Source organism: Oncorhynchus mykiss, chromosome 6 (genome assembly GCF_057628025.1).
Source record: "Oncorhynchus mykiss isolate SJ-2025 chromosome 6, ASM5762802v1, whole genome shotgun sequence".
Classification (NCBI taxonomy): Eukaryota; Metazoa; Chordata; class Actinopteri; order Salmoniformes; family Salmonidae; genus Oncorhynchus; species Oncorhynchus mykiss.
Window position 1 is genome coordinate 19,326,857 of NC_143027.1, and position 14,577 is coordinate 19,341,433.

Below are 14,577 nucleotides of genomic sequence, written 5' to 3' on the forward strand. Positions count from 1 at the left end.
AAATAGTTTTGACAAACAGTTGGAAAACTCACACCAATAAATTCCATCATATACGTACGTAACTCTTACCCTGAAATTTTAAACCAGACCACTATTTTTTATTTATTTGATTTTATTTATTTTTAAAAATTCACCTTTATTTAACCAGGCAAGCTAGTTGAGAACAAGTTCACATTTACAACTGCGACCTGGCCAAGATAAAGCAAAGCAGTGCGACACAAACAACACAGAGTTACACATGGAATGAACAAGCGTATAATCAATAACACAATAGATAAAAAATAAAGTCTATATACTGTGTGTGCAAATGGCGTGAGGAGGTAAGGCAATAAATAGGCCATAGTAGCAAAGTAATTACAATTGAGCAGTTTAACACTGAAGTGATAGATGAGCAGATGATGATGTGCAAGTAGTGATACTGGTGTGCAAAAGAGCAGAAAAGTAAATAAAAACAATATGGGGATGAGGTAGATAGATTGGGTGGGCTATTTAGAGATGCACTATGTATAGCTGCAGCGATTGGTTAGCTGCTCAGATAGCTGATGTTTAAAATTAGTGAGGGAAATATATGTCTCCAGTGTCAGCGATTTTTGCAGGAAAGGCGGCCAAAGGAGTTGTTGGCTTTGGGGATGACCAATGAGATATTCCTGCTGGAGCACGTGCTACGGGCGGGTGTTGCTATGGTGACCAGTGAGCTGAGATAAGGTGGAGCTTTACCTAGCAAAGACTTATAGATGACCTGGAGCCAGTGGGTTTGGCGATGAATATGTATTGAGGGCCAGCCGACTAGAGCATACAGGTCGCAGTGTGGGTGGTATAAAGGGCTTTGGTAACAAAACGGATGGCACTGTGATAGACTGCATCCAGTTTGCTAAGTAGAGTGTTGGAAGCTATTTTGTAGATGACATCGCCGAAGTCGAGGATCGGTAGGATAGTCAGTTTTACGAGTTTGGCAGCATGAGTGAAGGAGGCTTTGTTGCAAAATAGAAAGCCGATTCTAGATTTGATTTTGGATTGGAGATGTTAAAACCTGTTTGGGATAGGGGGCAGCATATTCACGTTTGGATAAAAAGCGTGCCCAGAGTAAACTGCCTGCTACTCAGTCCCAGTTGCTAATAGAAAACACTCTGAAGTTTCTAAAACTGTTTGAATGATGTCTGTGAGTATAACATAACTCATATGGCAGGTGAAAACCTGAGATAAATCCAACCAGGAAGTGGGAAATCTGAGGTTTGTAGTTTTTCAACGCTTGGCCTGTTGAATACACAGTGTCTATAGGGTCAAATTGCACTTCCTAAGGTTTCCACTAGATGTCAACCGTCTTTAGAAACTTGTTTGAAGCTTCTACTGTAAAGGAGGGGCTCATATGGGCTCTTTGAATCAGTGGTCTGGCAGAGTACCACAAGCTCGTGACACTCGTTCATGTGAGAGTTACCTCGCGTTCCATTGCTTTTCTACAGACAAAGGAATTCTCCAGTTGGAACATTATTGAAGATTTATGTTAAAAACATCCTAAAGATTGATTCTATACATCGTTTGACATGTTTCTACGGACTGTAACGGAACTTTTGGACTTTTCATCTGGACCTAGTGCTCACGCCTCATGAAGATGGATTACTGGGCTGAACGCACTAACAACAAGGAGGAATTTGGACATAAATGATGAACTTTATCGAACAAATCAAACATTTATTGTGGAACTGGGATTCCTGGGAGTACATTCTGATGAAGATCATCAAAGGTAAGTGAATATTTATAATGTTATTTCTGACTAATGTTGACTACACAACATGACGGATATTTCTTTGGCTGCTTTGGTCTCTAAGCGTCGTAGATTATTGCATGGTGTGCTTTTTCCGTACATTTAAAAAAAATCTGACACAGCGGTTGCATTAAGGAGAAGTCTATCTTTAATTCTGTGAATAACACTTGTATCTTTTATCAATGTTTATTATGAGTATTTCTGGAAATTGATGTGGCTCTCTGCAAAATCACCGGATGTTTTGGAAGCAAAACATTACTGAACGTAACACGCCAATATAAACTGAGATTTTTGGATATAAATATGCACTTTATCGAACAAAAGATACATGTATTGTGTAACATGATGTCCTATGAGAGTCATCTGATGAAGATCATCAACAGTTAGTGATTAATTTGATCTATATTTCTGCTTTTTGTGACTCCTCTCTTTGGCTGGAAAAATGGCTGTGTGTTTTTATGACTTGGCTCTGACCAAACATAATCATATGTTGTGCTTTCGCTGTAAAACCTTTTGAAATCGGACATGATGGGTAGATTAACAAGAAGTTTATCTTTCATTTGGTGTATTGCACTTGTTAATGTGTGAAAGTTACATGTTTCTAAAAAAATATTTCGAATTTCACACGCTGCCTTTTCAGCGGAATGTTGTAGAGCCTAGCCATAAGAAGTTAATATGAGTCTGGAAGGAGAGCTTACAGTCTAGCCAGACACCTAGGTATTTGTAGTTGTCCACATATTCTAGGTCAGAACCGTCCAGAGTAGTGATGCAAGTCGGGCGGGCGGGTGCAGGCAGCGAACGGTTGAAAAGCATGCATTTGGTTTTACTAGCGTTTAAGGGCAGTTGGAGGCCACGGAAGGAGTGTTGTATGGCATTGAAGCTTGTTTGGAGGTTAGTTAACACAGTGTCCAAAGAAGGGCCAGATGTATACAGAATGGTGTCGTCTGCATAGAGGTGGATCAGGGAATCACCAGCAGCAAGAGCAACATCGTTGATATATATACAGAGGAAAGAGTCGGCCCGAGAATTGAACCCTGTGGTACCACCATAGAGACTGCCAGAGGTCTGGACAACAGGCCCTCCGAATTGACACACTGAACTGTCTGAGAAGTACTTGGTGAACCAGGCCAGGCAGTCATTTGAGAAACCAAGGCTATTGAGTCTGCCGATAAGAATACGGTGATTGACAGAGTCAAAAGCCTTGGCCAGGTCGATGAAGACGGCTGCACAGTACTGTCTTTTATCGATGGCGGTTATGATATCGTTTAGTACCTTGAGCGTGGCTGAGGTGCACCCGTGACCAGCTCGGAAACCGGATTGCACAGCAGAGAAGGTACGATGGGATTCGAAATGGTCAGTGATCTGTTTATTAACTTGGCTTTTGAAGATTTTAGAAAGGCAGGGCAGGATGGATATAGGTCTATAACAGTTTGGGTCTAGAGTCTCGCCCCCTTTGACGAGGGGGATGACCGCGGCAGCTTTCCAATCTTTAGGGATCTCGGACAATACGAAAGAGAGGTTGAACAGACTGGTAATAGGGGTTGCAACAATGGCGAAGGATAATTTTAGAAAGAGAGGGTCCAGATTGTCTAGCCCAGCTGATTTGTACGGGTCGAGGTTTTGAAGCTCTTTCAGAACATCTGCTTTCTGGATTTGGGTTAAGGAGAGGCTCGGGCAAGTAGCTGCGTGGGGTGCGGAGCTGTTGGCCGGGGTTGCGGTAGCCAGGAGGAAAGGTGAAATAAAAATTCTCAAAAAATTCTATGAAGTGTTAAGTAAGCTTGTAAATGAAGAATACACAATGCATTCACACATTCACTCACACAACATGCTTCATGGGGAGATAATTTAGGTTAATCCTCCAAGTGTACTTATATTCAGATTTAGCAGATGCAATTTTTAGGTGGGTGGGCGAAATTGAAAGAATTTGGGGGAAAAGAGAGTGACGGAGCCGGCGGGCCATTGGCCTGTATTTATTTAGTAGTAGCCTCCCTTTTAATGTGTTTACTTCATCTATCAGCTTTCTCTATTGGGCCTATACAGTGGGGAACAGCCCCCCTACCAAAATGGTCCGGCTCGGTTAAATTCAACGTAGAAAGCGTCATCAGTGAGCCAGTTTATATTCCTATGGAAGTTGCCAAAATGAACAGAAAAATATCAAATGTTGGTGCTAAGAACAAAAAAAATAACTACTGAGGCCGATGCAGCAAAATGTTGGCTACCAAATAAATAAAGTTCTGCTGATGCGAGCACTAGCTGCTGAACTCAAGAAGCCAAAGTGAGCGAGGATTGGGGGCATATCAGACACTAATTTGCCAAAATCTGCGATAGTATAATTAGCATCATACCAGACATAAAATCATTCAAGTTGCATCAATTTTCAATATAAGCGGAGAGACCAGGTGTGTCATTGGGCATGAAAGAACAGTGAAGATGAGACACAGCTTCCCTATTGATCTTCTTTTGGGACAATGCAATTATCCTATCTAGACAAGACTACCCTACAACACCACACTGTAATGAATAATTACATTATTGTTTTCAAGTGAGTACAAAATGTGTCTCTAGGCTGAACGTTTTAATCCAATTAGGCTACTTCAAAAGTCTCTTGTAGGCTACCTGCTCACGTTCGTCCAAAATATAAGTCCAGCATCCAGCATGAGTGGGAAACAAAGTTTGGTGTTTGCCAGTGTTTGTTGAAGTCTGCGGATTGATCTCTAAAAGTGGTTCCAACTCCCAAGTTGGATCATGGTTCATTATGATTTGATTGAGAAGTTGAAAATGCTTTCCTAGACTAGTTGATCTGGAGACCAGTGTTACATTTACCATTTACAAGTTCTTCACAACTACTATTCATGGACCTGTTGAGTCATGGACTTGTTGAGAATGTATACAATTCTACACACAACCTCTGATAATATCAAATTGGGCAAGAAAATAAAGTTGACTGGTGGCAAGGTGGGAGAGAGAAATCAGTGCCCTTCATTGCAGGTGGTTAATAAGTGATGCCTGTCTGTAGTACTATAACATTAAGATATCCGGTAATCGAAAACCATGCGGTCATTGTTCGGATATCCTGTCCAAGGCAAACACAGTCCTCTCTCACTAGGCGAACAATTCAAGGGGAATTACACTCAAAAATCTAACAGTTTCCAGACCTTAAAAATGTAGTTTTTTTTTCTGTTGTTTTGCATTAACATGGACCCAAAGAACATCAAATTTTGTTCATCTATAATTTAAAGAAGGTGTAATTTTGAGCGTTACAAACTGAAAAAAATGTTAAACCTTGGCTATGAATAAATCAATGTAGGCCTAGGTTCTAACTGATTAAGCCTATTCAGACTAGGGTGGGATGATGGAAAGTGTTTCAATTTGTGGTGTTTTATTGCCGTCTACTTTCTCAGTTTGTGTGTTCTAGCGCTGTCTACTATACAGCCTATTGCATATGTCTTATGTCTCAGTAGCAAATACTGCTTACATTTTGAAGCAATCAGTAATCACAAGGTGTTTGTAATGTTATTGCCATAACGCTAGGATGGTAGCATGAGGGTGGGGGAGGTGGCTGGGGCTGGGGCTGGGGCTAGAGCTGGGGTGGTACAGCAGTAGTGTGCCAGTGTGGCTGAAATGCCAGAGCCTAATTTCCTTCTCAGGGCTGACCTTCTGAATAATGCAAGGTAACCAGAGACATGGGCTCTATGTAGTTAACACAGCTAACGCCACACTTCCTGCAATTATAAGGGCATGATGCTGAAACCCAAGCCCCTCTGTATCCCTCCTCCTCTGAGTAGCTCTTCTTCTCCCACCCTCTGTCCTTCTCAAGTTCCCTTCAAGACGCCACTGTAGCTGAACAGTACACACAGTGACTTATGCCCCTATAAGATCAAAGAGGACAGCAAAGCATATTTAATGGGGGAAATTAGTTACTGTGTTTATGATTATATCCTTTATTATTAAGGACAGTATCTATCAAGTACTGATGATGATGATGATGATGATGTGGATGATGTGGATGATGAGGATGATGACAACGAGCGGGGAAAAAACTAAGGTGTTTGCCAGTGTTCGTTGAAGTCAGTGGATTGGACTCTAAAAGTCGTTTCAGTTCATTATGGTTCGATTGAGAAGGTCAACATGCTTTCCAGGACCACTTGATCTGGGGATCATGGTTCCATTTACCAGAAGTTCTTTACAACTGCTTTTCATGGAACTGTTGAGAATGTATGAAATTCTACACACAGACTCTGATAATATCCAATTGAGCAAGAAAACGTGTGAGAGAAATATCAGTGCCTGTGATGCTCTGACATATCACGTCACCCTTCTTTACGGGTGGTTGATATGTGATGCCTGTAAGTAACAAGAACATCAGCAACGCTCAAGGTCCTAAATGATATCATAACCGCCATCGGTAAAAGACAATACTGTGCAGCCGTCTTCATCGACCTGGCCAAGGCTTTCGACTCTGTCAATCACCACATTCTCATCGGCAGACTCAACAGCCTTGGTTTCCCAAATGACTGCCTTGCCTGGTTCACCAAATACTTCTCAGACAGAGTTCAGTGTGTCAAATCGGAGGGCCTGTTGTCCGGATCTCTGGCAGTCTCTATGGGGGTGTCACAGGGTTAAATTCTCGGGCCGACTCTTTTCTCTGTATACATCAACGATGTCGCGCTTGCTGCTGGTGATTATCTGATCCACCTCTATGCAGACGACACCATTCTGTATACTTCTGGCCCTTCTTTGGACACTGTGTTAACAAACCTCCAGACGAGCTTCAATGCCATACAACTCTCATTCCATGGCCTCCAACTGCTCTTAAATGCCCTTGCTTCATATTCGTCGCCAAACCCACTGGCTCCAGGTCATCTATAAGTCTTTGCTAGGTAAAACCCCACCTTATCTCAGCTCACTGGTCACCATAGCAGCATCCACCTGTAGCATGCGCTCCAGAAGGTATATTTCACTGGTCACCCACAAAGCATATTCCTCATTTGGCTGCCTTTCCTTACAGTTCTCTGCTGCCAATGACTGGAACGAATTGCAAAAATCAGTTGTAAATGAGAACTTGTTCTCAACTTGCCTACCTAATAAATTAAAGGTGAAATAAAAAAATAAAAAAAATGTATATAAAAAAATTCCCAGGACATAGACATATCTGATATTGGCAGAAAGCTTACATTATTGTTAATCTAACTGCACTGTCCAATTTACAGTAGCTATTACAGTGAAATAATACCATGCTATTGTTTGAGGAGAGTGCACAATTTTGAACATGAAAAGTTATTAAGGCACATTTGGGCAGTCTTGACACTAAATTTTGAACAGAAATGCAATGGTTCATTGGCTCAGTCTAAAACTTTGCACATACATTAAGATTTTGTTGAGGTTTAGGGTTTAGTGAATGATTTGTCCAAAATACAATGCTTTTAGTTTTAGAAATATTTAGGGCTAACCTATTTCTTGCCACCCACTCTAACTGCAACTCTTTGTTATGTGTTGCAGTCATTTCAGTCACTGTAGTAGCAGACGTGTATAGTGTTGAGTCATCCGCATTCATAGACACTCTGGCTTTACTCAAAGGCAGTGACATGTCATTAGTAAAGATTAGCAGTCTAAACACTGAGATGCAATGCCTTAGACCGCTGAGCCACTCGGGATCCCCAAAATAAGCGCCTGTTGTGTTCAGTGATTTAAGCAAATAAACACCCCATTCTATTAATTGAAGTTTTAAGGTATTTCATCTCAGAGGCTATACCAAGGCCGGAGATAGAAACACAATCATGTATTGATAAACAAAACATTGAACAACAACTCTCATTTTGCATAGAATTGTGGGTTGTATGCAGCATTTCTTTTTAAATTGTGCATTTAGTTTTTTTTTACATGTGTTCATTTGCCAGGTCGTCCCTACAATGCGGTGCCATTTGGATCTCAAAATATGTTTTATTTCTTTGTATTCTATCAGAAAACTGAGTTTGGCCAAAACGTTTTTTGGGTACATTTTCCAAGTTGTTAGGTGCCTAAATCCTAACAGGGTGGAACCTCACAGGGTTGACATCTTGAGCCTAAATTATCTCTCTGAGTGAGCAAGATTGAGCTAGCATAATACAGTGCATTTGGAAAGTATTCAGACCCCTTGACTTTTTCCACATTTTGTCACATTAAAGCTTTGTTTTTCCCCTCCTCAATCTACACCCAATACCCCATAATGACAAAGCAAAAACAGGTTTTTAGATTTTTTTTGCAAATGTATTAAAAACAAAAAACTGAAATATAACATTTACATAAATATTCAGACCCTTTACTCAGTACTTTGTTGAAGCACATTTGGCAGTGATTACAGCCTTAAGTCTTCTTGGCTACGACGCTACAAGCTTGGCACACTTGTATATGGGGAATTTCTCCCATTCTTCTCTGCAGATCCTCTCCAGCTTGTCAGGTTGGATGGGGAGCATTGCTGCCAAGCTATTTTCAGGTCTCTCCAGAGATGTTCAATCAGGTTCAAGTCCGGGCTCTGGCTGGGTCACTCAAGGACATTCAGAGACTTGTCCCGAAGCCACTATTTTGATTGGCTCAAAATAAACTGCTCGTCATGCAGCTTCTGACAGCTGATTTGTAATAGCTATCAACTTAAACATATCAATAGCAATACAGTACAATATGATTGGTTACTGGTATCTCACTAGTAACGATAAGTATTCAACAGTAGTTGACCTGCGTTACACACTCCCCTCTTGAAGGTATGCACGTCCCGCTGCATCATCTTGTTTGCTGCATGGTCACTTGATGTGCTTGCACGGGGAAAACTTTTTGTTTAACTTCTGAGTGATCAAATCCAATCAGTGAACTTGTGAGGGCTGCATTTAACCCTTTGAACAAGGACTGAATAACAAAGGATAGGGGTTTTCCAAACTGAGAGTACTGAAGCATTTCTGGTCTCTTGCTGCCTGAAAGAACGCCGGACAGTGCTGGCAGTTTCCTCATATTGCTATTTACTATTATTTTGTCAACTGGAGCGTGTTCAACAGGGACATTATCCCGTGTGTTATTTGTCTCTTCAGCACTTTCAGACATCAGGGAAAACAGGTAACTCTTTGTCTATGATGAGAGAAACTTATTCGAGAGGATCTGCAGAAAATTCAATTAAGTTGCTTGTTTAGGTAGGTAGTCTTGTTCAGGTAAGTTGTTTGTCTCGCTGTCAGGTGTTTCAGGTTCTTCAGGTAAGTTGTTCGTCTCGCTGTCAGGTGTTTCAGGTTCTTCAGGTAAGTTGTCAGTCTGATGTACTGTTCCATCTTCTTCTGCAAGGACTTCTTGGTCTGCTGTAACTTCATCAGGCTTTTCCTCGATGGAACGACAAGGAGGGTTGCTCAACCTGTGAGTATCATAGACCTTGGTATACCTAACAGGCTCTTGACTTTTCGGTTTTTCAACCCAGAAGTCGTCATCAGAAACTGAATGTGTCTCATCCTCTTCGGTCACATCAGCACCTGGATGAAGGCATGTGCGAGATTTTCGGATGTGCTGCGACGTAACATGTTTTTCAGGTGTAGTCGCAGACAAGAATCCACAAGGCAGTAAAAGGTCAAGGTGCAGTGTGCGCAGTGGACCATCCTTGCTCTCAGGCTTGACTGTACATACTGGTATATCACTTGCACATTTGGTGACTGCATACTGTAAATGTCAGTTTCCCACTTATCAGCCAACGTATGTTTCCCTCTCAGTTTAACATTTCTCACAATAACTCTGTCTACAACATCAAGGGTGGACTCTGTGACATGCCTATAAAGTCTGGCTTCGTTTCGGTCAGCTGTTTTGAGAGCGTTCCCGGTGGCTATCCCGTAGTTTTCTTCCAGGTGACTCTTCAAGTCTTGCACACACTGTGAATGCAATTTCTTCTGGGCATTAACAGGTAGATTGAAGGTTTTGTCAACCGGTGGTCTAGGTTGTCTCCCGAACATGAGTTCATTCCCCAGTGTAGCCGGTGACCTCATTCTTCGTGCAGTTGTATGCATGTACAAGTGGTTTATCGAAGTCACGCCAGTGAGTTTTGTCATGCATGCTCAGAGTACCAAGCATCTGGAGTAGCGTCCTGTTAAAACACTAGACAGGATTTCCTCTTGGATGATATGGTGTTGTTCTCACTTTCTTGAATCCAGCAATCTTACACAGTTCTTTGATTGTTCATGATTCAAAATCAGGACCTTGGTCGCTGTGGAGGCGCTCAGGAAAGCCGTAATGCACAATGAAGTGGTGTGACGACCCTCCCACTCTGTCTGCCATATTCTCTCTTTGTTCTTGTTTCCTTATTAGGATGCCGATGGGCGGAGTTGGGAGGGTCGTCAGCTACATGGGAAACACCTGGGCCCGGTGTGTCCCAGGATAAATACACCACTTCCCCAGTCATGGAAGAGACTCTCTCCATGCAGACACCTTTACAGATTTTATTGTGTATCTTGGTGGCCTTTTGGTTGGTTGCTTTGGCACCTTTCAACACCCTGCATTATCACATTCATGCATGCAAAACACTCACTTACGCTACTGATTACACACACCATTGTATACTGTACTTAGTTGACTTTATTTAATAAATATGTTTTGTTACTCCTTATCTCCACGTTGTCTCCCTTTTGTTGCGGGCTTTGAGCCGGTTCATGACAGTGATCCCAGAGAGACTTTGCAACGGTGCGGGCTTTCTGGTTGGGAATCAGTATGGCCACTGCGTACTTGGTAAAATGATCTGTAATTACCAGTATATCCGTTGTGTTAAAACGATCAGGGCCAATAGAACCAGGATCGTATGAGGTCCATTGTGCGCTCGATGCCCATATGGCCCATATCATCATGCAGACTTTTCAATGTAACTGCTCTCAGCTCTTCTGGAAACACTAACTGAAAAGTAGTGTTGGCTCCTTCCTCCCTTCTCATGTAAAGAATACTATTATTTAGCTCCAACCGGTTCCACTCACGCAGCAACAGAGGGAGTTCAGAGAGCTTGGCTCTAACAGTGGAAGGAGGTTTCTCCCCTGTTTCCAACTGAGTGATGACCTCTGATGCTGGCGTCAGCTCTTTGTTTTTCCATCAGCTCCTTCTCTGACAAATGAGAAATGACTGGAAACCCATCTTGATGTTCCTCCTCCTGGAAAGCATCTGGTATGGCACTGGGGTGGAAGGTAAGAGACTCAACCAGTACGATCGGATAGTAGCTCTTTTCAAGGTCAGTGAGGTGAACAGTGTGCCGATCACAGACTGCTTTGACTACATCTTCGTGGACTTTGTTTTGGAATTCTGATTCTTCCAGATGAAGGAGAGTAAATTGATGGATTCTTTCCCGCTCCTTCTGAAAGGTGAAATCGTCTGAAATCTGGCTATGAGGATGTCTTGAAAGTGCATCGGCATCTCAATTTTGCTTGCCTGCACGGTACTGCAGCTTAAATCAGTAGGTGGAGAGGGCAGACAACCACCTGTAGCTTGTGGCGTCTAGTTTGGTAGAAGTCAAGATATATGTCAGTGGATAACTATCAGTTATAGCTGTAAAATCATTCCCATACAGATAGTCACTGTACTTTTCTGTAAATGCCCATTTAAGTGCTAGGAATTCCAGCTTGTGGGCTGGATACTTCGATTCTCTAGAGGTCAACCCTCTGCTAGCGAATGCTATTGCTCTCTTCTGCCCAGTTTGATTCCTTTCCAGCAATAGTAACTTGTGCTGTGCTCTTGGTACCAACTAGCCCTTTGAGAAGTTTGACTGTGTGCTCATTGGTGCAGACACGTTTGAGTGAGGCTCTTCTGGTTACAGTGGGATGCGGTTTGGTATCCTCTGCTCCTGTTTGTCCCTCAACAGGAGCTGGCCTCAGTTTAACTGTTCGGTATCTGAAGAGGAATTTTGAGCTTCCCACTGGAGCTGTCTTTCTCTAAGTTGTTTATTTTTAGCTGCAACCAATGAGGGGTTGGATTCACTTTCACGGGTTGCTGTGATGTGGCCAACTTCACCGCACTGAAAGCAATACCAAGGCTGGGGCTTGCTGTTAGGCTTGTTGCTTGAACTTGGTAGCTTCACAGGCTTCCCGTTATTTTGTTTTGTGTTGGCTTTACTAGGAGCTACATTGGTAGTAGGTCTTTTGGGGGGTTTCGATTTTGTGTCTTGAGGTTTGTGAGCTGACTTTTGAGTTCAGCTATCTGTTTTTTTTAAATGCTCAGTTTCACTGGTATCCTCAGAGGAAGGACCAAGGTGCTGCTTCATGCGAGTTACTTTTGCTTCGTGCTTATCCTCTTCAATGCGAAGGAGGAGCAACAGTTCAGCAAATTAAGGTGCTTTTCTTCTGTTCCAGCTGGAGGTCCGTTATCAGAGCATTGTCCCAGCAAACTCGACAGAACTGCCTCAGAAGATGACAATCGAGTTCATCAGCTGGAACACTGCCTCTTCTCATGGCCATGCTCCGCGTAACTTGTAACCTTTGCAGGTAGCTGGACGGCTTGGACAGAGTGCCCATGAATTTGGCAAATAGCTTGTTTCCATCTTCAACTGTGCCATAAGCTGAGTCTAACAGCTGAAGGTAATCAGTGGCTGATGCATGAGGACTCAAATGCTTTGTAAGGTCTGCAGCGGGTGGCAGAAGACTATCAAGGATTCTTCTAGTACGATGAAGGTCTGACATGCCAGGGTCACTTAAGATGAGTTCTACATTAGCACCCAGGTGTCAAAATCAGCTTCATTGTTTGGATGCGGAGATCTACCAGAGAATGCTCTGAGTCTTGACGATACATGGTGATGGAACGTAGCTTCCTCATTCCTAACAATGACCCTTTGCACATCAGGGGGGTTGGCGTCACTTACAGTGAATGTTGATTTCATTTTTACATCAGCCGGTTGAGTAACTGGTGATGAGATGGGATTGGTCAGGTTTTGGGTTGTAGGCAGAGCAGAGTGTGGCAGGGTTCCGCTCTCATACAGTTGTGCAGGTGCTAAGTCTTCTGATTCAGGATCTGTCTCGGCAAGGGAGATATGGCAGATTTACTAAGTTTGGATAATTCCTCTTGAAGTACCTCGTCAAAAGGTTGATCACTCAACTTGGAAATTGTCTGCAGTTCCTGGAGATAGCTCTTGGTGGCGCCACTACTTGCGGCGGGGGTGTACACTAGCTAAAGCCTTCACGTCGTAGACAACATCAACTTGGCTAGAGCTCTTGTAGTTGAGAAGTAATATGGGTTCTAACGATTTCATAGATGTGCCGTAGGTGAACTCAACTATCATGTGTTTGTGGAACTCAGACATTGGGTCATCCACACGGAAAAAATGACTGATTGACCCGTGAGTTTTGAGATATTCAGAGAGTTCGTTATCCAACTCACTATTGGTTAAGGCCACTAATTACAACAGAGTTCGAGATTTTCACTCTTTCGCGCATTACAAAATCCATAATTAAATGTTGTATTTTAATTATGTTTTGTGTAGGCTTACCCTGGCGTGATGTTTTGTGTAGGCTTACCCTGGCGTGATGTTTTGTACATGCTTACCCTGGCCTGATGTTTTGTGTAGGCTTACCCTGGCGTGATGTTTTGTGTAGGCTTACCCTGGCGTGGTGTTTTGTACAGGCTTACCCTGGCGTGATGTTTTGTGTAGGCTTACCCTGGCGTGATGTTTTGTGTAGGCTTACCCTGGCGTGATGTTTTGTGTAGGCTTACCCTGGCGTGATGTTTTGTGTAGGCTTACCCTGGCGTGGTGTTTTGTACAGGCTTACCCTGGCGTGATGTTTTGTGTAGGCTTACCCTGGCGTGATGTTTTGTGTAGGCTTACCCTGGCGTGATGTTTTGTGTAGGCTTACCCTGGCGTGGTGTTTTGTGTAGGCTTACCCTGGCGTGGTGTTTTGTACAGGCTTACCCTGACGTGATGTTTTGTGTAGGCTTACCCTAGCGTGATGTTTTGTGCAGGCTTACCCTGGCGTGACGTTTTGTGCAGGCTTACCCTGGCGTGATGTTTTGTGCAGGCTTACCCTGGCGTGATGTTTTGTGTAGGCTTACCCTGGCGTGATGTTTTGTGTAGGTTTACCCTGGCGTGATGTTTTGTGCAGGCTTACCCTGGCGTGACGTTTTGTGCAGGCTTACCCTAGCGTGATGTTTTGTGCAGGCTTACCCTAGCGTGATGTTTTGTGCAGGCTTACCCTGGTGTGGTGTTTTGTGCAGGCTTACCCTGGCGTGATGTTTTGTGTAGGCTTACCCTGGCGTGATGTTTTGTGTAGGCTTACCCTGGCGTGATGTTTTGTGTAGGCTTACCCTGGCGTGATGTTTTGTGTAGGCTTACCCTGGCGTGATGTTTTGTGTAGGCTTACCCTGGCGTGATGTTTTGTGCAGGCTTACCCTGGCGTGATGTTTTGTGTAGGCTTACCCTGGCGTGATGTTTTGTGTAGGCTTACCCTGGCGTGATGTTTTGTGTAGGCTTACCCTGGCGTGATGTTTTGTGTAGGCTTACCCTGGCGTGATATTTTGATAACCATGCAAATCTCTGTCAGACAAGGGAACTTTTATCCACAATTAGCATTACGAATATTTGAAAGTAAATTGAGGCGAATATATTTATAATAGTCACCGTGTCCGAGAGAGAATTACACGGCTATCAAAATGTCACGCCAAGGTAAGCCTACACCAAACACACAATTAATTCAAATTTTTTGCTGAATTCACAATGTGAAAAATTGTCACGACTTCCTTAATACAAAAATGAATGGTGGAAAAACCATTGGAACCATTTCCATGTTTTTATGGGTATTATGACATGTCCACTGCTAGCTATTCTTTTCACCCTATGAGATTGCTGAGGCATT